Raw genomic sequence first — 25,247 nt, forward strand, 5'->3', positions numbered from 1 at the left:
CGAAATGAGCTTTTGACCGTTGCGAAAGCTCGTTTATTCATTTGTCCAATGAGTTCAAGTTGAATGGCCAATTGTGCGTACGGCCAGTGAATTTCAACTTAATTCAACCGGCTTTTGAAGCACATTTTTTTGCTTTAACTTGATTTATCTTAATTGTCGGGTTAATTTGTGATATATTCCAGCATAAACTTTCCTTAGCAGTTTGCTGACGATTTTCACCGTTACGATCAAAATGAATTTATAAATATAGAATATACATATGGCATACGTTTAACGCTCAAGTTACCGCTTTTAGGGTCAGTTAATATCAGCAAATATTTGATCTCTCCATTCACCTTATCCCTATGTTAATCACAAGGAGCTTTTCTATGAATGTACATAAGGTTTTAATAAAAAGTATTTAGATTTTTTAACTTATATAATGAAACATGCACTCAATTATTTTCTAAATGACCTAATTTAATATTTTCTAAATTTTTCTAATTTCAGGTGAGCTTTTGCTGATGCAATGAACTCTAATTGCGAGGTTTATTAGATATAATAAACAATCTTTACATATAAAAATTACGTGTCACATTGTTTGTCCGTGATGGACTCCTAAACTACTGAACCGATTTTAGTAAAATTTAGCGCGCTGTGTCCAGTTTGAACTAACTTAGAAGACAGGATAGTATAAACAAAACTTGATCTGAATCAGAGAAAAGACACACCCTCTTGAAGGAAAGTTCCAAAAGTTTTAGTAAGTTTATGAAACACAAAAAAGCTCCGTCTTAACTTTGGCTTAACCGTCAAACCAAGTAAAACTTAAATACTTTTATTTGACAGAAGAAATAAACACCTCTTCCCTCAATCAGAGGCTAATGCCGTCAACCTATAGATAAGGTGAAATACTCAGGGCATTTACTTGATAAAAAACTTTCCAAAATGTCAAAATGTCCTAGTCAATAATGTCTTATTATATATTTGCCTGGAGGAGGGCACCCGAAAAATCTAAACTCGCTAGGAAGCTTGAACATATCCAAAGAGCGATTCTCATCGGCATCTCCGGTCCACTAGACCAACAATAGCATTAATGCCATTTTACCCACAGGTTCCGTGGCTAAGGAAGGAGTTTAATAAGGTACACGCTGAAATTCTCTTCTCTTTTCACTTCGTCCTGAAAAGTGGACCACAGCGTCTAAGATACCACTCGTGGTGGCTTTTTTTTGTTAGAAACTAAAAGAGGAGAGGATGTTGGAGTGTTAGTTTTGTGTAACGTGTTCTCGGTCAAGCTTAGTTTTAGGCTACCTGATCAATGTAGGATTTTCCGAGAGGAAATGCTTCAAAGTTCTGTCTCTCAGGTAGGTGAGCAATCATTCGGACAACAGAGCGTCAACAGAGCGCTAAGCTCATTAACCGTATCAGACTCATCATACCGGACTCGCCAGTTACTGTAAAGCCTATGAACTAGCCAGAACGGAAAGCGTTTCTCGGTTCACATTTCAGCGGTATCTTGCATTCTAGCAAAATAATGGACCTCATAAGCGCTTGCAAGAGTTAAGGCGGACGATAACCACACATAACCAAAACTGTCAGTAGCCGTGTTAAGGAATTTGTAAAGACTCAAAGCATTTTGTCGATGTATGAGGGCCTTATAAGTAGCTGTAGGTACCACAAGGGGCGGCGTTTTTAAGCTGTCCAAATGAGATCTCTGTTAGGATCATTTTCTGTTAAGTTAAACTCAGTTCTGTTAGGATAAAGGTGTTCTTCTTCTTATTTCTTCTTCTTAATTGGCGTAGACACCGCTTACGCGATTATAGCCGAGTTAACAACAGCGCGCCAGTCGTTTCTTTTTTTCGCAAGATGACACCAATTGGAGATTTCAAGCGAAGCCAGAACCTTCTGATCCTTCCAACGGAGTGGAGGTTTCCTCATCCTCTGCTTCCCCTGGCGGGTACTGCGTCGAATACTTTCAGATCTGTTGTGTTTTCGTCCATTTGGGCGAAAGGTGGAATATTAAGCAAAAAATTAATACGATTATTATTTTTGTTATGTTTTCGAAGTTTAAGTTTGACTTTCATCAACATTAAATTAAGTGCTTGCATATTCAATGCAGAATGAAAGTGATTTATGGCCGCTGAGCTTTCACCGACACTAACTAAATATTCCGAAAGTTATAACGCTGCACCGCTTTGGTTGTTTTAGTTTAAGCGTTGCAATTAAAGTCAAACTAATCGCAGGAAATAAGCACAGCGTTTGATGAAGAAAACATCTCAGTGAGGCCTACACAACAGTTATTGGTCCTTCCTTCTAAAGACCCTTTTTGGAGTGTAAATACTAAACATTTTTTTATGATTTAAAATAACTCTTTATAAGCATTCCTGATCTTACAAGTCATAGCGTACGGAAATAAAAAAAGCATGCTAAGCCACAAAATAAAGTGGAGTAGTTTAAAATCTAATGAAGGGTGTTCGTAGGATATTGATGTGGACGACCTCTGGTTCCAATAAGACGGCGCCACAGGCAATACAGCCGATGCAACAATTTATTTTTGGAAGGACAGTTCTCATGAGCGCATTGCCTCGCGTCGTAGGCCTGTGGAGTGGCCTCCAAGATCTTGCCATTTAACACCGTTAGACTAATTTTTATGGAGTTATGTGAAGTCGAGAAAATATACGCCTAAAAAAAGAATATTCGGCGGTTTTTTTCTGACATACGGTCTCAACTGATGCAAAAAGTGGTCGAAAATTTCACGTCGCCGCAGACCATAGAGACGTAAGGAAAAGGAAATCGACCAAAGGTCCACTTTTTCAAAGAAATCGTCAGTCCATAAAAACCATAGAACCACTTTCAAGGATATCTTAAGCACATTTTGGAACGATCCATAGTTCCACACATAGAAGCCTCACTGTAGCTGCAAATCATTGCTGCTAGTTGCTAATAAAGCTCTGCACATTTTTATTTTTCGAAGTGTGTCAGAAATATTAGCCAGCTCAGACTCAGCTAGCAAGTTAAATTGTTGATTATTCAAATTATCAGTTTAATATCTGCACATTTCCTTTAGTGTTGCTGCACAGCATTGCATTTATTTCAAATTTACGAGTCCATAATTGTTGCAAACTCAGCGCGGCCACCCAGCAGCCTAACTGAAAAATTAACGAGCCATGGAAACCGCACCAGAAAAACAAAAAACGCCATTAAATCCGATAAGCAATTTAAACGGCTGGCAACGCTATACTGAAATGCAGCTGAGCGGTGTTGCAGCAGCGGCTGTTGAGCCATAAAAAGTGCTTAATATGTAACGGCAGAACGATAAAAGATACGGGTTTCGAGTGCAGCGAATGTGAATGGTGGAAGTTTATCGATAGATGCGGCCGCTATTTGTTGCAAGCTGTCATGCAAAATGAAGAGCAACAATTTTAAACAACACAGATTGCTGATCTCATATCAAAATACATAAATATGCACACACACACACATACCCACGCGCATATGTATATGTATAAGTCTTGTGGTTGTGTGCGGGCGCTTAACTATTTGTGTGCTGATGTGTGGCAAGTTCGTATGTATGTACATACTTGAAATTTCCACAAAAATATATGCCATTGTGCGCGTATAAACGATTCGCTATCGGCACTCGAACGCACTTCGCTGAAAAGTTGTAACATTGCGCATTTATTTATTTCGTTTTTCTCCTTTTCCGTCAGCGTGTTGCATTGATTTTCGATTTTTGTCCGCGTTGCACATTTCTCTGCCCAGCGTATTCTATTTCTTGTTTCGCCCTTTACACCACTTCGTTATCGAGGATTTTGGGCTTTGTCTTTCTGTTGGTATTTTCAACGCATCAACAAATGCAACAGCCCGGAACGTATTGTTGCAACACGCTTCTGCGGCCACCAACACGGCTGCAGGCACACAGTTTGCACTCAGCACTATACGCCATATACAGCTATGTTGTTCGCGCTATCGTCGTTGTTGTTTTCGCTGCCGTTGTTGTTATTGTTGTCGCAATCGTTCAAGTGCAACGAAAACTAAATCCGCAAATCAACCACAGCTGCTGCAACGTCACACTATTTGACTGCTGTCTGCGGCTTTGCCGCATTTACCGCGTAAGCCTTCTGCCTCGCCATCGATTGAAACTCTTGCGTTGCACGTTGCTTTTCTGCATCTGTTGTTTTTATTGTCGCTCCGCAGACAACTTTTCCTTTTACATTCTTCTCTAACATTTAGTGTTCTTCGACTTTTGCTACTTTACGAGCTCGCAAGTCAATTCCATGGCATTTATTGTGCAGCCACACCGAACGCGCTTATCTTCCGGCAATTCAAGTAAAATATTTGACGATTTGGCATTGCTTAAGTTTGCAGCTGAATTGGAAGAAACTACTTCACTCGAGGCAGATTGTATTGTTGCCTGCATGCCACACCTGCCACATTTATTTAATATAATGATCGTGTGTTTTTATCTACAAAAGTAGAAATGGGTAGGTGTATGTGCTGATTTTGCTTTACCAGCGATTTTTAATAGAGTTTAAATAACGCATGGCAGGCATTTGCGAAATATATTTAAGATTAAAATATACCTTACTCTGAAACAACTAAATCGACTTCGAAGTTATGACTGTCAACAGTGAAGTGAGAGCCAAGTAGCGAGTGCAACGACTGTTGGTTTGATGGCAGGAGATATTTCATCTTGCCCTTGTTTACTACGAGATTCATTTGATTCGCTTCTTTGTCCAACCTGGAAAAATCAGTTTTTATGGCCAATGATATCGATGTCATCAGGATCACAGGGTACCAGATCGGGTGAGTAGGGTGAGTGATTAATGGAGTTTTTTGTCAAAAAATCAGTGACAAGCGTCGACCGATGACACGGCGCATTATCGTGCAACAGGCGCCAGGATCCTGCCTCACGGTATTGTGGTCGAGCACGACGAATGCGTGACAAAAGACGCTTCATAACACCAAGGTAAAACACAGAATTAATCGTTTGGCCAGGTGGGACGAAGTCTCGGTGTACAATACCCTCGGAATCGTAAAAACAAATCAGCATTGTCTTTATTTTTGACTTCTGAAGACGACCGACTTCTGATCGTCACAGAGGTCCTCACGACCTTCTTGGAATCGCATAAACCACTCATGCACATTACTACGGTATAGGCACCGATCACCATAAACTTTTTTCATCATTTAAAATGTTTCAGTAAACGTTTTCCCAAGTTTAAAACAAAATTTAATATTTACTCTTCGTTCAAAATGCATTTTACGACCGATGACCAAAAGCTGCTGTCACTTTTTGATCGATAATATCGATTGTCGTTATCCAATTGTCTTAAAATGTTTACGAAATGTCAACAAGAGATCAAACGCCAATAGGTGGCGCCACCAGAAACAGTTATATTTAAAAAGTTCTGTTTCTTTTGCGACAGACCTTGTATGCCCGCAGTTATACACTCTTGTAGAAAATTGTACCTTCTCTATTCAGCTCTGCAGTTCGATTAATTTCTCCAGGAGTAGTTTGAAGAAGTCGCACGATAAAGAGTTTCCTTGTCTGAAACCTCGTTTGACTTCGAACGGCTCGGAGAGTTCCTTCCCGATCCTGACGGAGCTTTTGGTATTGCTCAAAGTCAGTTTACACAGCCATATTCGTTTGGCGGTCATACCAAATTCAGACATTGCGGCATAAAGGCAGCTTCTTTTCGTGCGGTCAAAAGCAGCTTTGAAATCGACGAAGAGGTGGTGTGTGGCGATTCTCTTTTCACGGGTCTTTTCTAAGTCGTATGGTGAATATCTGGACAGTTGTTGATTTTCCAGACCTAAAGCCGCACTGATAAGGTCCAATTAGTTTGTTGACAGTGGTCCTTAATCTTTCACACAGTACACTCGATACTGTCACTGAATGAAAGTTTTCATTTATGAATGTTCATGACTACAATTATACATGAATTTATTCATCGGCAGTTATAGAAGTTTTAGTTTTTGCTCATTATCCAGCTTCGTTAAACCGAAAAATAATAGCTTTTCTAATAAACATTTTGAGCTTATCCCAGAAAACAAACACAAAAAAAGTTGATTTCGGTTGCACCGAAGCTATAATACCCGTTTACCAAATAATTTCGTTTTTTTTTTGTTTGGGAACGTCTCTAGACGTGCCATTACTAGAAAGTTCCCGAAGTGTAGTAATAGATAATGGTTGTATACAGTTAATAATCATTATATACATAAGGTGTCACTACTGAGGAAGTGCCGCATTAAACCACAAGTGCAGCAGTCCTACTTTCGGGGTATAACTTACCTTGGAGATTATTCTCAATTTCCCGCCAATAAACATTCCAAGAAAGAATGAGACAGCGCTCAAGCTCACTGCTGTATGAATGTAGTAATGTACTAGCCTTTGCTACAGGAGTCGAGCTAGATTGTTAATGTAACATATTCTTTTCTCAACATTGAAGAATGCATCGAATGTAGAGTTATCGAGTGTCTTCTTCTTTTTTTTTGGCACTACAACCGTGAGTCGGTCTAAGCCGAGAACACAAAACTTCGCCAGTTGCTTCTATCTTGCTGGTTGTACATCCCAAGTTCCAAGAGATCGTCGGCTTGTAGTAGAAGGAGCTTTTCGCTGAAGCATCATGCGAACGACATTGTCTAACCGTTTGTTGAATTTTTAGAATCTAGAATCTATTACAAAAGTTATGCTGCGCTTGATCTCCAGGCATAGATTCTTGATGGAATTTATGCTGGTTTCGGGATATACTTAGAAAGCTTATAAATTCTTCAAACGTATAGCTGCCAACATTTATGTAGTTCCCAGCGGGGAATCTTTGTGTGTGGCCTCCAGGTGCTTTGTCTTGCCCTTGGTCAATACAAGTCCAACGTCTTTCGTTTCTTTTTCTATGCTGGAAGGACTGTGTTGACACTCTGTTGTTGAAGCCTGCAAAGCCAATACCATTTAGGTATCAACTTTAAGAGTTGTTAGCGGTTCAGAAAAAAATACCTCTAGAGTCTAAGACCTCGTCTGGTATCGAACGGCTCGTAGAGTCCTTCCTAATTTTTACATGGCTGCTGTTTGTACCAAATTTAGGCAAGGCTTTGAAATCGACTAAACGGTGTCCATCTGCCATATAAGCAGGATTTTCCTGTGGCAATTTTCACGTAGGTGTTTATTGTTAGTTTAAAAATGGCTTCTAGCTGAAATTCAGAGAGTTTTTTGTTTGATCTCGACAGACATTTTAGTCAACATATATTTCCACAAAACTTTTGTTTAAAACTGCTCAAATTAGAACTTATAAACGACAATTCTTTTCTTTCAATGCTAAATTATTATAACTTGTCATATCTTTTGAGCTCTGCCATTAGCATAATGACAACTAATCAAATAAATTAAGAGCATAGCGATAACGGTCTGCTTTACCGCTCGCCGCTGCGCATTGCTCTCGCTCGGCAAAGGCCAATATCGTGTGTCACGTCTTGTTTGTAGCATCAAATAGAACAAAATTATGCACTCAACCGCAAACAAGTTAAAATATTGCAATCAGCATGAATGCCACACCTACCCTTATTGTCTGTCCAAACCGAACCGCCTGTCGAAGTGAGGACAAGGAAGTGCGGCCTGTGCAATGACGGCAATTCGACTTGCGAAATGCATTTCCGCTTTTCACTCAACAGCCAACAGCCCAACCAGTGCACCGTTGGCGGGTGGCGCAGTGGCATAAACGTGACAGGGGAGACAGCGCCGGAATGTGCGGTGGTATGCGCATTGTGGAGGCGACAAATTTTCAAATTACTTTTCTGATTCGCAAACTTTTGTGTACGTTAAAGGACAAAGTTTTAAACTGCAGCAGCAAACGCTGTTTAATTTTAAAAACTTTCCACATTTGTTATGCAGCGGTAGCAGCACGAGTCGTGCGCCATGTCACGTTACATACCTACATATCTATGCTAAAGACTACTGAGGACCACTGATGAAGCCAAGAGCTAAGAGCCAAGCAGCCGATGAGCTTCATTTGGCCACTTGAAAAAGTTATTCAAAATTAATAACTAAATTTGTGCCTTTTTCGTTTGTTTTCGTAGAAGCACTACGCACAGCATAGACAATGCGCCATGCGCCAGTGGTTGGCGCCTATCTTCAGCGTTGCTGCTGTGCCACAACTGCCGCACGGCCGGGACGACTTCAATCAGTATGCAAAGCTCAAGATTTGAGCGTGCACAAAGTAAAACGCTGCCAAGCGGAAAGTGCCGAATCGGGTGAGTGTCGGCATGAGCGTTGTCGTTACGCATCCTGTTGTTGTTTTTATTGCCGCTAAAACAACAACGACAAGTAAATCTTCATTTCCTTCACACTGAATGAGAATGTAATTTCCAGCAGTGGAATTATGTGAATCATGCGCAACTAAGTGAAAACTAAGAAATACTTTAACTAATTTTCATTTCTTTCACCGTTGATTGCTGTGCCATTGAGCACGAATTAGTTGAAGGATATGGCGCAGTTAGGAGATTTTCATTTCTAATTGAGCTGGCCAGCGCTGGCATGCATTGGTGATGGTGTGCCACATTTCCATAGCAAACGCATAAAAGTAAATTGTCTCTGAATGGCGCAGGAAAAGAGATTGCAACGCTACATGCTCGCATACATAAAGTGAAAGCGCAGTTAATAAAGCATAGATGCGTAGAATATTAAGCGAAATATGAATAAAAATGTCCGAAAATAAAGCAGCTAATCAGAGCAGAACTGAATAGTTTATTTCCTCTTTTTTTGTTAGAATAATGGACTCATTAAAAATTGGAACAATTCGCTGCAATGAAAAGTGCTATTAGGGTATGCAATCGCGTCAGCTAGCAACTAAAGAAATTAAAAGCTCTGAGATGAATTAAAATATGGCGAAAAGTTATAACACAAGAGAAGGTGATAACTTCGGTTGCATCGAATCTTCACAAATACAAGAGATTACACACGAGAACTTGATTTTCATAGGTCATTTTGTATGGCAACCAACGGTTTTTTTAATAAGAGCGCTAAAAAAGTCTTGATCATCACGGAATGAGTACGGCTCAAGGACGCCGCCGGCCCATGAACTGCACCAAACCGTAATTTTTTCGGAATACAATGCTGACTCGTGGAGTACGTGTTTATCACTGCCAGACCAATAACGCATGTTTTGCTTATTGACGAAGCCATTGAGTCAGAAATGAGCTTCATTGCTGTTTGTTGCTCAGCCCAATTCACGAACATACGACGTTTGTGGTGGTCAAGCGACTTCAGTTCTTGCGTCAATTTGATCTTGAAAGGATCGTTTTGCAAAATTCACCACAACGACATCACAGAGATGTACAAGGCTTGAGAACGATGTATGAGAAACTGATTTTCCTCAACTGATGCGCTAGCGACAGCATAATTCTGGACACGCACTTATTTGTCTCACTGGCACGGCAACATTTTGTACTGTGCCTGTGGATTCAAATTTGTCCACTAGACGCTCTATTGTTGATCTAACAGGACGATTATGACGACCATAATTTGAGACTACTGACTTCGAATTTCGGTAGTAAATTTTTATTATTTCGACTCGTTATTGGATCATATATCTTTCCACGAAATCAAATGGCAAATCTCATTGAAGAGAAATGTCAAAAGAGCGGCAAAAATATGGCGTCGTTTGCTGTCCCTATCAGTCTACTTTTGTAGCGTTCCCTTTGAAAACCCTTACATCTTTCATACATGTACATATTAAGGAATTCTAAAACTGATATTTTTTCATGGAAATAAGTAACTAAATACTTCATACTGTCTTTAATCTTTCTTCATGCAATCGCCGCGTATTCAAAGAGTATCTGCTGTTTTTTTACCACAAGTTCACAGACCGGCTGTTTTCAGTCCAGGAGATTCCCACTTTGCGCTTGTGGTACTTAACTCTTCAGTGGAGGGTATAAACAGCTATCAGCAGTTTCAATTTGTCACTGGAGCTTGGTCACTAAATCTCGTCCGAATTTTTTTATATTTTGTATTTTGTTATATGGTATCCTTCCATAAAGAACTTCGCTTGACAGCGCCCAGAAATGTATCTATTACCGATCTCTTTTCCATTTTTTGGTTTATGGGAAGTTTTCTTTAAAGTTTAAGTCCACGGGAAAGACGTTTTCCGGTTCTATTAGCTTGGTAATCCTAACCTTTTTAGCTAATCACCTATCTCATTCTCCTCTGTGCCTTCTATCGCAGAGGAGAAAGACGTTTTCCGGTTCTATTAGCTTGGTAATCCTAACTTTTTTTGCTAATCACCCATCTCGTGCTCCTCTCTGCCTTCTATCGCAGAAATTAATGCGACTCCTCGTTTTTATATACACCAGTACAATTGAATTACGCTAGATATGTCAATTCAGTATTTGTATTAATTCCTTGAAACAAAATATGATATCTGCACATCCATTTGTTATAACAACCTTTCCTATGTCCTGGCATCATAATCAAAATGTTAGGTTTTGACGTTCAAAGTTTTAAACTGATATGAGCTCCAAAATCACCTCCCATCGTCAGTTGGATACATTCATATAATTCCAGTGACGCATATGCTTTACAACCTCTGCATATTTCCGCCGCTATAAGGTAGAGTCGTGTAGCCCAAATGCCACTGATCACTAAAACTTCGTTGACAACAATAGCACCTCATTTTGCGAGCAACCCTTTATGGTGTCTGGTTGGGTCTCATAATAAGATACAGCTATTATGGTTTCAACGATTTTCTACTTATAGTAAATAAAAGTTGAAAGTTCTCTCTATATTTCTTCACTCTAGTTCACTCGACAGGTCCACATGTATAAAGTATAAAGTACGCGTGTTACAGATAGGCATGTTTCATACCTTTCTTTCTTTCTAAGAAGATGCTCATTTCTCGGATCAGACCACTAACTGCCAAACAAACCGAACAATCAAGTCAAGTTCTAGTATGGAAAACTTTTTTATTTGATAAAATAACTTCACGAAATTTTGCATAGCTTTTTGTACAATCTAACGTTTTAATCTCCTGATAACTTTTTCAAATTGGACAATTGCATTATATAGCTGCCATACAAACTGGCCGCTACAAATTTAGTTCTTATATGGGAAACTTTTTTATTTGTCAATATATCTTAAAAAAAAAATTGGTATGGATTATTGTCCAAGGCAACAGTAGAATATCTGAATACATTTTTCATATCGGACCACTATTGCATGTAGATGCCATACAAACTGTAGGATCAAGGTCAAATTCTTCTATGGAAAATTAATTTATTTAAAAAAGCATCTTAATCATTATCAAATCGAAAAATCAAAAAAAAAATCATTAATCAAAATGTCAATATAAGTTCATTATCATTCCTGAAATAAACTTAATTTTCCAATTTCCTGCAATCACCGAAGGAAGTTCTTACTTTAAAGCGCTTGAATGAGCATATTGAGCGCCAGGGCGTATACGCGATGCACTGATACACTAACAGCGCCTTTGAGCGCTTCACAAACTGTAGCAAAATTTTACTGTTATGAAGACATCTAGAAAATCGACCGGTAACCTTTATGACACAAACTAATTTCTTTTCGTTTGTATATATGTAAGTACTAACAACTAGCTGCTAGCTAAAGTTTCAAGCGAACAACTCCACGCCGCGGCAAAATGTTAGAAAAAGTGAAAATCAGAGCAGCAATTTTTGAAAGAAAAACATTTGACGACATAAACCTACATACTCCTTAAAAACTTTAACGATGCGCTTTCCTTTCCACGCTTCACTAGTCGCGCCGCTTACCCTACTTCGCGTTATCAACTTTTCGCTCTGGCTCGATTGACTTTGCACAGCGCGAGCAGCTGCGCAAAAAGTCCAAAAATCGAAGTTATGACAATAGTGATTGCAGCGATTGAAGCGCGATTGAGTCACCGTTCGCAAAAAAGTGCATTAAACGTTTTGGCGTTGGCCGCTTGTCTACTTAACAGCGCACTTTCGCAGCGTCAGTCTCTGGCCTCCAGCCCCACTGTGTAACAACAACGTGCTCGCCACTGCTTGAGGTCGGAAAAGTTTTAGCGGCAAACTACGAAGCTGAAGAAGAAGAAGGAATGACGATATTTAAAACAGGCAGATATTTGCGATTACGGGCAGACTTAAGTAGCAGTAATGGTACTTTACAGTTTCAATCCGCCGTCAGTGTTGCAAAGCTTTGAAATTAATGGATTTCACAAGAACTGGGACGAAATGGTAGAAAGCGATTCTTCAACATAAAGCAAATTATGCACTTAAACTTGTGCAAACGGCGCAAAGAGGAATTTTTGCTAAAATACAACTTGACGAAGGAGAATGCTTCCTCTTTAGACAGATAGTTCATTAGAACTAGAAGATTTATTGATAGATAACCCGTCAAAGAAACTAAACCTATAATTTGTTACAGAGCATCACAGTCTGAGGCATATATGAGGACTATAAATTCAAAAGAGTGGTCGTGACCTCGCCTTTTAAATGTTCATTAAATATGAAATATGAAAACGGAGAAAAACAGAAGAATCGCCATGAATTACCTTCGCTGGAAGTCGTGCTGTATCTCAAGCCGCTTCATCTAGTAATCGGTCATTTGGCAAACACATACTGCTCCAAATGACAGCAGAAGACTCTTCTCCCAATGGACAGCATAACCAAAAGTGTAAAATTCACTAAGAAGTTCAATGTTACGCTCAGCAGGAATGCTGAATGGAACGATTCCGCTCTCGAGCTACTGCGTAGGGATAGTACAATCAATTGGTACACCGACGGCTCGAAAACGTCAAAGGGAATTGGCGCAGGAGTCGCAGGACCACATACCGAAGTCTCCATATCAATTCGAAGTTTTCCGAGTGTATTCCAAACAGAAGTCTTTGCTGTAAGGCGCTATGTAGAGATAAACCTCCAACGCAACTATCGCAATGAACGTATAGTCATACTCAGCGACAGTCAAGCTACAGCTAAAGCGATCCCTGCATACGAAATCAAATCGATATTGGAACAAGAGTATATGGAACGACTGAAACGTTTATCAGATCGTAAATAGGTGTACCTTATCTGGCTGCCCGGTCACAAAGGTATAGCCGGGTATGAACTAGCTGATGAGCTCGCTCGCTCCGCAGTATCCACCAACATAGTAGGATCCGGTTAAGTGCGGTTGGTCACCATACCATAAAGGAGCAACTCCGGAAGGAAGGAGTGGGTAGAGAGGGGAATTAGCAACAACTCCAAGATATGTGACATGGCACTTTGGTAATGGATGGTTAAAAACTTAAAATGTTTAAATACATATATATATTCATATAATCAACCTACCAAGTGACAAACTCATTCAACTTTTCGCCTTCTACACTGACCACTGTAAGCTCAAGAAGCACTTATATAAATAACATGGGCCTAGCTTCTTGTGCGAATTGCCGATTCTGCGACATGAAGCCTGAAACTCCAGAATTCCTGCTAATTGACTGCATGGCTGCTGATAATCAATCAATAAATAATATTGCGATGCGTTAAGGGATCGATTGAAAGTGTTATGCCAAAGGATTTTCAGCCCCTAATGTACAATCCAAGAAATAGAGACTACTCTGCTTACAATACCGTAGAAGACAAGGAAGAATTATAAAGTAATTTGAAAATTGAAATTAATATATAAATACTAAGTTTTACACGCCCCGAACCTTTTGCCGACTTTTTAACTGTCACTGACATTTACATATATGGCAGCACCCAAGATTCGTCGCGATTTGATATGCAAATTCGTAACTTTTCCTTTACTTCGCACACAGCCTTTCCATATTTCTTGAACTGAAGCATATTTTTATATCAGCATAAGACGAAAAAACCGAGTCTATTTTCACATGTATTATTTATTATGATATGCATAAAAACCGCTACGGAATGGTGACAGTGACGCGACAGGTGACAGCATCGGTGACAGTGACCAGCGAGACAAATTTCAAGTTTGTTTGATTGCGCGTCGCGTCGCGTCGCTCGTCTTAACGGGGCTTAAAGCTTGTTGAACTTGTCTGAGATGTGCGGTGAACTCACATCGGCTTTTAGCTTTCGGCTAAGGCTCGCTGCTCGCTGGTTAACAGCGCAAACACACATCACGCGGCCGTGCATATTCAAAGCTGCAAAAAGTGTGCGACGCATGTGTGACGGTACTCAAATCTGGGTGGCAAGTAATTAACACTTTGTTTGCTTTAAGTTTGCAAAGTCGTTAAGTGGTTGAGCCCTAAGTCGAGCATGCGATGCATTTGCGTGGCTTTTACGTTTGTATTGTGTTATTTTTATGTATCACTAATTTTCTGTGCCTACAAATACAAGTCTGTGTGGTTTTTCATGTCGGCGACCGCTCGAACTGACATTAAATTGCCCTTTATTTAATTATTTTATTTTATAGTGCACTTTTTCTCGAAGCTTTCCGATATACAGTTTGAAGGTCTGTCAAAGTGATTATAATTTGATTTTTTGTATTATAATTTTGGTTATCTAATTGAAAATTTTTATAAGTACATAATGAATATAAGCCAAACGAAGGAGTATGGGAGTAAGTAAAAGCATAAAGAAATAATATTTTTATCCCTTAAGAGAAATGCTTAGCACCACCACATTTTAGCAAACATCCCCTCGTACTTCTATATAAGGAAACTGAGAATGTCATTATATTTTTGCTTCTTCAATAGAAGAATATTAAAATACTAATAATAGAACCAGCCTAATTAATTTCAGCAAAGCTAAAGTTAACTTATGAGATAGTATATGAGGGAAATATCACCCCAAAGATGAGAAATTCCGCCCTCATTCTGAACTAATGAGAATCATTTTATATAGTATATGATCGATATCACACATTTTCAGCAGTAACCCATAGTAACGGGTGAACCAAGTAGAGGTACTTTTTTCAATAGCATTTTTTGACAGATCACACTTGAGTCGTGTCAGCCGTCATGTTAGTTTCTTTCAATACTGTTTGGCATTTCATCATGGAAAGACTTATATCTGAACAGTGTTTACAAATTGTTCAAATTTATTAAGAAAATTAACATTCTGTAAAAAACTTATGGTTACCATAATCAGGCTACTGCACGTAGTATTCTCAATATTTTCACCCACCTTGAGAACCACCGTTCATAATTGGATAGTATTCAACTGAATAGACCACGTCCAGCACGCAATGAAAAAAATATAGCAGCCGTAGCTGAGAGTATACACGAAGATGGTAAGGACTTAATTCGGCAGCAAAACTGACTGACATATGGAATAAGTTGGCGCACCTTAGGTCAAGATCTTAAATTGAAAGCGTAAAAAATACAGCTTGTTCAACAACTATGTCCGCTCGACCTTCCCAAGCGACATCACTTCGATTCAAAAGCTACCATTTCTTCCAGAAAAAAAAAACGGTTTCGTATGGTTTGTGGGCCGGTAGTCGGTCCATATTTCTTCAAAAATGATGCCGGTAAGAACGTAACCGTCAATGGCGACCGATATCGCGCCATGATAGCCGTATAAGTGATGCCTAAAATTGAAGCTCGTGATGTCGTGATTTCGACATTTAGTTTCAACAAGACGGTGACACTTCCCACACATCGCATCAATAGATTTATTGAGTGAACATTTCGGTAAGCAGATAATTTCACGTTTTGGGCCAGTCAATGGCCACCAAGATCGTGTGATATCACACCGTTATACTTTTTTCTGTGGGGATATGTAAAGTTTAAGGTCTATTCGGACAATCCCGATTCAATTTTGGCCGTGGATAAAAAAAAAAACATAACACGTTTTTTCACCTACTGCCAGTCGAAATGCTCGAATGAGTTGAAAAATGAAGTCAACGGATTGACCACTTGCGACGTAGCCACGGCTAATATTTTAAAGAGATAGTCTTAAAAAACTAAATGCCAAAGAATATTCTGTCAAGTGATAATAAACATATTCCATTAGATTTAAAGTTTCCATGTTGTTTTTTTTTTTAAGTAGAGAAACTCGAAATAGATCACTCCTTATATCTAGTATTATACTTTCACATAATCTTAGGTATCTCCCATTTTGATACCTGAAATTTCTTATCTAACATATATGGCTAGGAAATATTTTGATCCGACTTTATCCAGTTTTTGCAATACGAACTTCATTAATAAGGCTCAGAGGTTAAGCTATATAAAATATAAGGCCAAGCGGTTCTCGCACCTGCTTTTATAAAGTTCCCCCCCATGCTGGTGAAATTTTATGCATTTATTCATTGAGTTATAGGACTTTGAATAGTTTTCAGCAAAACCGTTATATAGGAAGTGGGCATGGTTATTGTTTGATTTTACCTATTTTCACACACAAAAGAAGTACAAAGAAATGCTAAAAGGGTTTCTTGTCAGTAAGTTTGTTTCATTCAGCTTTGGCAATTTCGAATATAAGTACATTATATCCTTTAGAGGACGGAGCTATGCCCATTTCAAAATAATGTTTACTCCATAATTGTGTAAATCCATCAACGGTTTTCTCGGGTATAAAACTGCCTTGTTACAAATATACACTATTAACACAGAAATTCTGAAATTGAAAAATATTAAGTGAAAAATTCACGCTTTTGTTGAAACCTTAACTTAGAACTTGGACGAAAGAAAAAAACTAAAAATTGGATTTTTAGCAGACGGCGCACTTAGCCTAGCAAGCTTCGAGTGCACAAGTTTTCAAGGATGCATCACCAAAACTATTACTCGGATCAACTTGAAAATTTAGGACAATATTTTAAAGGTGTTTTAGAATTCAATAAGACAATAAAACAATTCGATTTTTCGAAACCCGAAACCCATGTAGTCCCTTAAAATAAACAGGATTTTCAACCAATGCACAATGCGGTAACTTAGAATAAATTTCTTCAATACAAAAGCAAGCTCATTTGTTGTATGACAACAAGTCGGCGAACAAATCTAAAAAAAAAAGGTTCGACCAAATGCCTGTCAAAGTTGCAACTGTAGCATCAGTTGTTATTAAAGTTCTGGGCAGCCACAAAAGTCTTGAATTTGACCTCTCCACGATGTGTGAAATGCTCTCAATATGCCAAGCTGTGACATATGCATATACAAATATGTTTGCTTAAATGTGTCAGTATGTATTGCCATGTTGACACTCAGAGCATGGCATCTATACTTATATATTGTATAAATGTGCATTTGGCATATTCCCTCGTGAGCACTATTGTGTCGCTTTTCAATGCCACATCAAAATGCCACATGAACACCAATGCGCTCATTGTTATTTTCGTTTTGCATAAATTATTGCCAGATATTTGACCCTGCCAAATTGCTATTTACAACATTAATTGCTATTTATTTACACAAATTTGCTCATTGTATATGCAAAATTAGCAAATTTCGAATAAAAATAATTAAACCTATACAGCCATCAAAACGCACAATGCCGAGCTGTAAGGCAAAATTAGAAATTCCAGAAATTCTAATTGTGCCAAATATTACACAAACGGGTTTGTAAGTGTGTATTACTGGGTACATAGAATCATATACAGACGTTAAGTAGTTACATGTATTACTGAAATAAGCTTAAAGGCAATCAATGACTTAACACATATTGTTGGGTATAATATTTATTAAATATTCCCATTTCCTATTAAATTTCGTATTTATGGTAAATCAGCTAAATCTTCAGTTTAATGATGTTAGTAGACTTATTACACTTTAGCAAAATATTACACTTGGTATTAGAGTTATGTGGCCCTTAAGATTTTTTGTAATACTGTTAAATAGTCGAGATATCAACAAATGCAAAAATAATAAGCTTACAAAAAGACTACAATCTGCAGAATTAATGATTTGCTTAACTAAGTTTTGAGATTTTGATTTCATTCTGATGATCGGAATATTAAATAATGGGGTTGACAGATCGAGAAGACTACAGGAAAAGTCTAGAGTAAGACGCCAGGGAAACAATGAAGCATGTGCACTTGTACCGCATTTGGAAGACTACGATATAATCATCTGGGGTCCCCACGGTATGATACATTCGAGGAGATATCGATAGTGAGGTCACAGAGTCTGTGAAAATTCGCGACAAGCACAGGCAACATAAATGATGATAGTTTTAGCCATTACCACAGCAGTGTTTTCCAACTTGACAATTGGCGGATATATAAAGCTTTCATGGATGCCAAATATTGAGGAGAGGGTAAAGAAGACATTGATTACCTCATTAAAGTGTCCAGCAAGCGGTTTCATCGGCAGCTCCGGTGCATTGCAGACTCCACATATAAGTACAATAGCACTTAAAGCCACTTTATGTAGTACCCGCGGCTGGATATATGAACTGGGAAAATGAAGAGGTCCAAAGAGGGATACGTTGAAATTCTCTCTCCCTTCAACTGCATCCTTGAAAACTTGGATCACTTCGTCACAGAAGCCACTTTTGCTGACTTTTTCTGTACACACATGCCGACTAGAGATATGTGGAGGGAGAGCTTTTTCAAAGAAGTGTCGTTGCAAGGAGAGAAAGATAGGAAAGAATTTTCTGTGAGGAGGTCTTCGTCTAACTAAGTTTTACGCTATCGGACCACTCTGCAGTGCAGTCTTTTTCGGTGAAGTGAGCTTAGAATTCAACAGCAGAGCGGTAATACTAACGCTGAGCTCCGTAATTGTGCGCTTAGTTAGTCAACGAGTGACTGTTTTTACTAGATATCTTTATCTTTATCAGATTCGTTTGGATACCTGGTCTTAGCAGAATCCCTAGTAACTACAAAGCCAAGGAGCTAGCAAGAGGTGTACCCTTGTCCCGTCCACAACGGAGTGGGAGCAAGTTTTATCTCCGTTGTCATCATACTTTCGAGCACTTTATCTATTAACCTTGCACGCGCTCTGGCGTTGGTCGGCGACTAGCACCTGTGCGACTGTGAGATACTTTTGGCTTAGAGTAAGACGGAGGAGATCAATTGAACTGTTTGCTCTAAGCACACTTTATCTTGTCGCAATTGTAGACAATCTTGTTCGACACTAGTTATCATGTATGTATGAAAGTAAGGTGGGAATATCTCGGCACTTCGACCTCCATTCTCTAGCCTTTGCGGGACCGAGGTTGAAACATATCGACAGTCTTAGCTTCAGCGAATTAGGAAAATAACCGAACATAACCGAAACCGTCAGTAGCCGCGTTAAATAATGTTTGATAGACTCAAAGCCCTTGTCGATTTATGAGTGTCTTATGATTAATTTTTATTTGCTATATAATTAATTTGAAATCTATAACAGGATTTATTGTGCTCCATTGAGACTAATCAATATTTTCTTTAACAACATAATTTGCTAAAAATATTCTTGAAATCTATTATATTCGGAAAGTCCAAAATGTGAGTATATTTTTAAGCGACTAACATCCATACTGTTATCCAGTCAATTTATTACCGGTAACTTTTCATGATGAGAAATTCTATTTAAGTACAAGTATTTTCGACAGGCTTTGCTGATTTCGTCTTTAACAAATGGTACATTTGAGTCTTTGTGGATCTCGAAATTGCTTATATACCAAAGAGCGCTTACAATGCTTCTTAAAGTCATAGTTTGAAATCTTTGGAGGATTCCAATGTTGGATGTACTCGCCGCACCCCATAACTGCATGGCACACTTGTAGAGTCGAATTTTACTTTCAAGTCTAAGTTGGGATCGTGGGCCTAAAAGCCAGTACATTTTTTTTTTTTGTTTTAAATTTAAGCTGCTTCAATTTCTCTTTTTTGTGTGGCTTCCAAGTGAATCTTCTGTCCAAATATATACCTAGATATTTGACAGTTTCACTTTCAGGTATTGTAGAGGCATTTAACAATACGGAGGGACATTTTTCGGTTCTTAATGTAAATGTTATTTGAACGGACTTATGTGTATCTACTTCCGTCTTCCAATTCTTCAGCCATTCTTCGAGACTATCAAGTTGTTCTTGTGAATGATGTGAGGTGTCATTATGATTAAATTTATGACAGCAAATCCTGTACCATCAGCATAAGTTTCTACTTTTAAATCATTCATGATCGACAGATCAGCTGTAAATATTGTATATAACTCGATACCCAAGATGCTCTCTTGCGGAACTGCAGAATCAAACGAATACTACTGAGAAAATGCACCTCTTTCTTAGACATAGAATTTATGGTCACTTAAAAATGATTTCTTAAATAGATAGTAAGGCGTCGGAAGCAATTTTTTTATTTTAAAGAGTAATCCTGGATCCCACACTTTATCGAATGCTGGTTTAACACCTAAAAGGACCCCTGCACAGCATTGCTTTTTTGATAAAATAAGCACTAACATCACTCCATTTGCTTACGGTTTTGACTCTAAATCTTCTTCATGACTACCTTTTTCCCTCCGATTTTTTCTAATAACCATCATTTTTTTTAATTTTTGATGTAGAAATTTTAACCATTCGATGGCAAAGCTCAAGTGTTCCATGTCGCTTCTAAACCCAACAAAATTATAAAAGGACGCCAATATCAGCACATGCACTAAAACACAGTTTCGTTAAATCTCCCTAAATGACCGCAAAACAGATTTAAACCTTGTTTGTCCAGTCACAATCTCGAGGAGTTCTTTCTTATAGCGACCTTTGTGATGATTTTGTTAGATTGCATTCTCGTTTATGATCCCTTACTTTGTAATCTTAGTTTAATTACAAAATCGTAATCCATCTCAATTAATAGGAATTAAAAGCTGTTTCTGAAGAGAATTAAACGAAGACACTGATAATGGTGCACAACATTTTTCAGAGCAATAATTCATGCATTTCCACTGCACTCATAATTTATTTTGCCCTTCATAACTTAAAACATAAAATGCTTAGTACTAGTGCTCTTAAACCATAATATTACTTGTATATACAACAAATTTATGCAAATATTTGTGAAAGTGTGATATTTAAATTTTCTGGTATAGTGGCCACTGGCCAGCCACCAGCCAATGAGATCAGCACACCACCTACGCGCACCGAGTCAAAGTAATTTATGAAAAAAACATTAAATTGAATTGGTCATATGTGTTGTGCGGCATGCCACACTACAGCTTTAAATCACATTAATGCACAGCATGCGTCGCAGCGTTGAAATATTAATACAGCACTTGACATTTCTGCAGTGTGCAACAGCAGCTTGACTGCACTCAAAGCGCTGACGTTAAGGCGGGTCATGGTTTTCGAAATATTTTACTTTAAAGAAAAAAACTTAGAAGCAAAAGGTACTATTATTTATATGAACATTGAAAATTTCGTCAATAAATTGTGCTTCCTGCAAAACTAACGGAGGGCTAACTGCATTTAGTTTGCTTTTCTCCCATCACTTTGTATATTCCAAGAACAATTTGTTAGTACGGTTATAAAGGTAATACTTTTCAAATAAAGCAATCAACTTTGCATAGCAGCATCATGCACCACCGAGACCTGAAATTGTAGCTTTGCATAAAATCCGTGTTGGCAACCCTAATGCTACGAAAAACCAACGACGCGAGCATGAAAAATCTGTCACAGGAAAGCGACCCCTTAATCATATAAAACAGTGCGGTTTTTCATCAGCAACAGTTTTTCATTAACAGTTGTTTCAATAAAATTTATAAATGAATATATGTGACCATAAATGCGCGCATATGGGAGAATATTAATTCGTATGTGTACTCGCAAACCAAAGCTGCTTTGAACACGGTATGTGGTTTATTATCCGAAAATATTGAAAACATACATATGTATATGGCAGGAAAAAAAACGGTGCAGGGAAAAGACGTTAAGGGATCAGTAGGGTAATCTGGTCTGTTTTTTTGACATTTCCTTTTCATAGAAATTTTTATTCTACAATAGAACTTTTTTCACATATCATGAGGTATATCTTTATTTTTTTCGGAATTTTTTGGTGACAACTTTCGGTGAAATGGCTGGGTGAATGAGATGCATTTTTTCACTGGCGGACACGATTTCTCATGTTTAAATCATCTGAAACACAAAAACCCAAATTATTCTTAAAAAGTACGTGAACGGTTATCGTCCCTACCAGAATCAAGTAATAATGTTGATAAATAAAAAAATAAGTAACTTTTTTTCCCATGTTTTTTTACATAATTTTTGCCATAACATTGTCAATAAATTATATAAAATTATGAATGTAGTAGGGACGAAGGCCAGGGGTTTTGTGAACATTAAAAAAAAAATTAAGCAAATCGGTTGAGTAGTTCAACCGGAACCAGTTTAAAACAGTGTATTTTGAGTAAAACGCGTTTAAAGTTTGAGGTACTGAAAAAGTATACAAAGATGGACATAAACGAGAACTGAAAATGCAATAAACAAAATAAATTTTTGGAAAGATATTACCCTGCTGACCCCTTAAGTGAAATATTAAAATGCATTTAATTAATACTGAAATCTACAAGAGAGAATACATATTTTGAACATCTTTTAAGGTTTTTAGATATCAGGTGAGCATTATAGACAAAAATTGTTCAAACCGTTTTTCTAGGACAAAGCCACATCGCTTTGAAAGTGCTATAAGAACTTACCTAACTAACTAATAAATCTTCTTCTTATTTATTGGCGTAGACACCACTTTCGCGGCTATAGCCGAATTTACAACAGCGCGCCAATCGCTCTTCCTTTTCGTTGTTTGGCGCCAATTGGAGATTATATGTGTAGCCAGGTTCTTCTTCACCTGATCTTTCCAACGCAGTGGATGTCTTCCTCTTTCTCTGCTTCCCCGGCGGGTACTGCGTCGAATACCCTCAGAGCTCGGGTGTTTTTATCTATTCGACACGACCTAGCCAGCGAAGCCACTGTCTCTTCACTCGCTGAAGTATGCCAATATTGTCGTATATGTATCTCGTATAGCTCATCGACTGTGGTATTCGCCGTGGCTTATGCACAAAGGACCCCACAAATCTTTCTCTCGAAAACTCGTAACGTCGACTCATCGATCGTCGATGTTATCATCACACATGCCTCTACAACATATAGCAGGACGGCAATGATTAGAGACTAGTAGAATTTGATATTTTTCGTCGAGAGAAGACTTTACTTCTCAATTGCCCATTCAGTCCGAAGTAGGACCTGTTCGCAAGAGTTATTCTCCGTTGATTTTTGAGACTGACGTTGTTGATGGTGTTAATACTGGTTCCAAGATAGACGAAATTATCTACCACTTCGAAGTTATGACACACTACCACAATATAGAGAGAGAGAGAGACAGCCTTTTTTAGCTTTGATAAAGGCTTACAGTTGAAGGCAATAGATATGAGACGAGTTTCAATCGAGTTAGCCGAGAGTTAGTTAAGTTTTAAGTTTCTTTTCGACCTAGCTAGCAATAGCTTCAAGCTTCTTCCATATTAGGTAGCCGGTCGCAGCGGATAACCCGGAAACAGTAAAGCCGATGAGCTTGCTAGTGAGGACACGATCTACCCAATTCTATTCGATTGGAAGTGAGTCGGTTTTTCGCTGTCTTCTTACGTTCTGGCGTTGGACATTTGGACTTCTAATGAGCTCAGCAAGCGCAACAAATAGGGTTAGTGCGATTGCGATCTACTTCTGGCCCAACGTGGACCGTAAGATATTACCCGTACTACTCGCTCTTCACAAAGTCAATATAGCAGCAATTGTTAGTGGTGTTCTGACTTGACATTGCCCAACAGGTTCAGGTTTGAAATCATCTTTGCACTTCCTTCTCTATTGCTCGGCTTTTGTCAGACTGAGATTGAAATACCTTAATAGACACTCCTTTGGCGCATAAAGTTACTAGGATTTATATTAACCGCTATAATAAATGTGCGGAAAGCTCCAAACCCTTCGTCGATCTATGAGGATCTGGTGCGTCACTTTTAGGAGCTTATGGGTAACACAAAAGACGAATATTTTTCCAAGTGAGATCGATCGTTCCTACGATCATTCGCCCCTAAGAACTCTGTTGTTATTGATTTGATGTTCTCAACAGAATTTTTATTGACTTTCGAATTATATTACGGAGGCTGCTATATATATTTCTGGCCTAGGCAACACTCGTATAAAGTGAAAATCCAAAAAAAATTGTCAATACAAAAAGATATCATTCAACAAGAAAAAGCTACAAGTAGAATGCTATAGTGGTGAAGAGAAAGTCCAGTAGGCCCCCCTTCCTGTTAGTTTCTACTAAATATTTATTAAATTATATACATGAACATATATGTACATATGCTAACTTATAGGCAGCGGCAATATAAAACGTCAGTCGATTATGTAAATTGTGTAAAAGAACGCTTTCTGGTAATAAATCCTTTAACAACTACCCCGCTTGTGTTCCAAATTATTTACAGCGGCTATAAAACGAGACACATTTGCATACACTCACATAATAAATACCTAGAGAGCAGCAAATTACATTAAGCTAAAGTACTCACAGGCAATAAGCTGCAGCAATTAAGCTACCGCTGACGCCGTTGTCAGCAAGCTGCCCTGGCTGAACTATCCTCTCACGCTCCATTGTCAATAGTGTTGACAGTTCTCTATTTTGCAAGCCTCGCACTCCCAACTATGATTCCTGCAGCATTGGTTGCGACAAACTCAAATGACATACTAGCAATATCAAAAACATGTTGCCTAGCAACAACAATAAAAGAGCAAAAAGTAGAAAAGAATACAGTGGGTATAAATGTAGAATCATAATAAAATGAAATCTACTTACCGATAAATCAATATGATCGCCCTAAAAATAAAGGATACTATTTTCACCGATATATGTCAACTCTAAAATTCTAGGGAGATATTTTGAAAAAACATGTAGTTGCTATTTTTCTTGGGGAAATATAGTAATGTAAAAATTCTTCGTGTTACGATTTCTTAATACTTTTCCAGAACTAATATCAATCTTATCTTTATTTGACCCGTAATTCATGCAGAGTATCTTTCAAATTATCTAATCCGTACGATGTTTCTTCAGAAGAAACAGAAGATATTTAGTATATAATTATAATATGTATATTGATATCAGCGGCCTTAACATACGATATGTCTTCTGTGGAGTTAAAGAGCTTGACTAATCCAAACTCAGATCATTTGTTATAACTACCTTATATGGTCTCCGACATTTCCTTTTGCGTATCAAAAGGTAACTAGGTACGGTCCATGCATATTGGCGCAACTAGGCTTTTACGAGACCCATTGGGAACCCACCGGGACTACAATTCCCTCATTTTATTATGTTCTCTCCCACTTTGCTCTCGTGATGGAGTTTATCAATGGAAAGTGTTTTAATCCTCCGATACATGTTAAGAAAACCTCTATTCCAACTC

The 25,247-nt window shown here is 38.2% G+C and overlaps 1 protein-coding gene across 1 annotated transcript in view; it reads left to right on the forward strand.

Moving 5' to 3' along the window:
• Positions 1–25,247, forward strand: part of LOC120777157 (dentin sialophosphoprotein-like) — a 194,300-nt gene that overhangs the window by 151,826 nt on the left and 17,227 nt on the right. The window lies entirely within an intron of this gene.

The sequence above is a fragment of the Bactrocera tryoni genome, chromosome 5 (assembly GCF_016617805.1).
Source record: "Bactrocera tryoni isolate S06 chromosome 5, CSIRO_BtryS06_freeze2, whole genome shotgun sequence".
NCBI classification, from domain to species: domain Eukaryota; kingdom Metazoa; phylum Arthropoda; class Insecta; order Diptera; family Tephritidae; genus Bactrocera; species Bactrocera tryoni.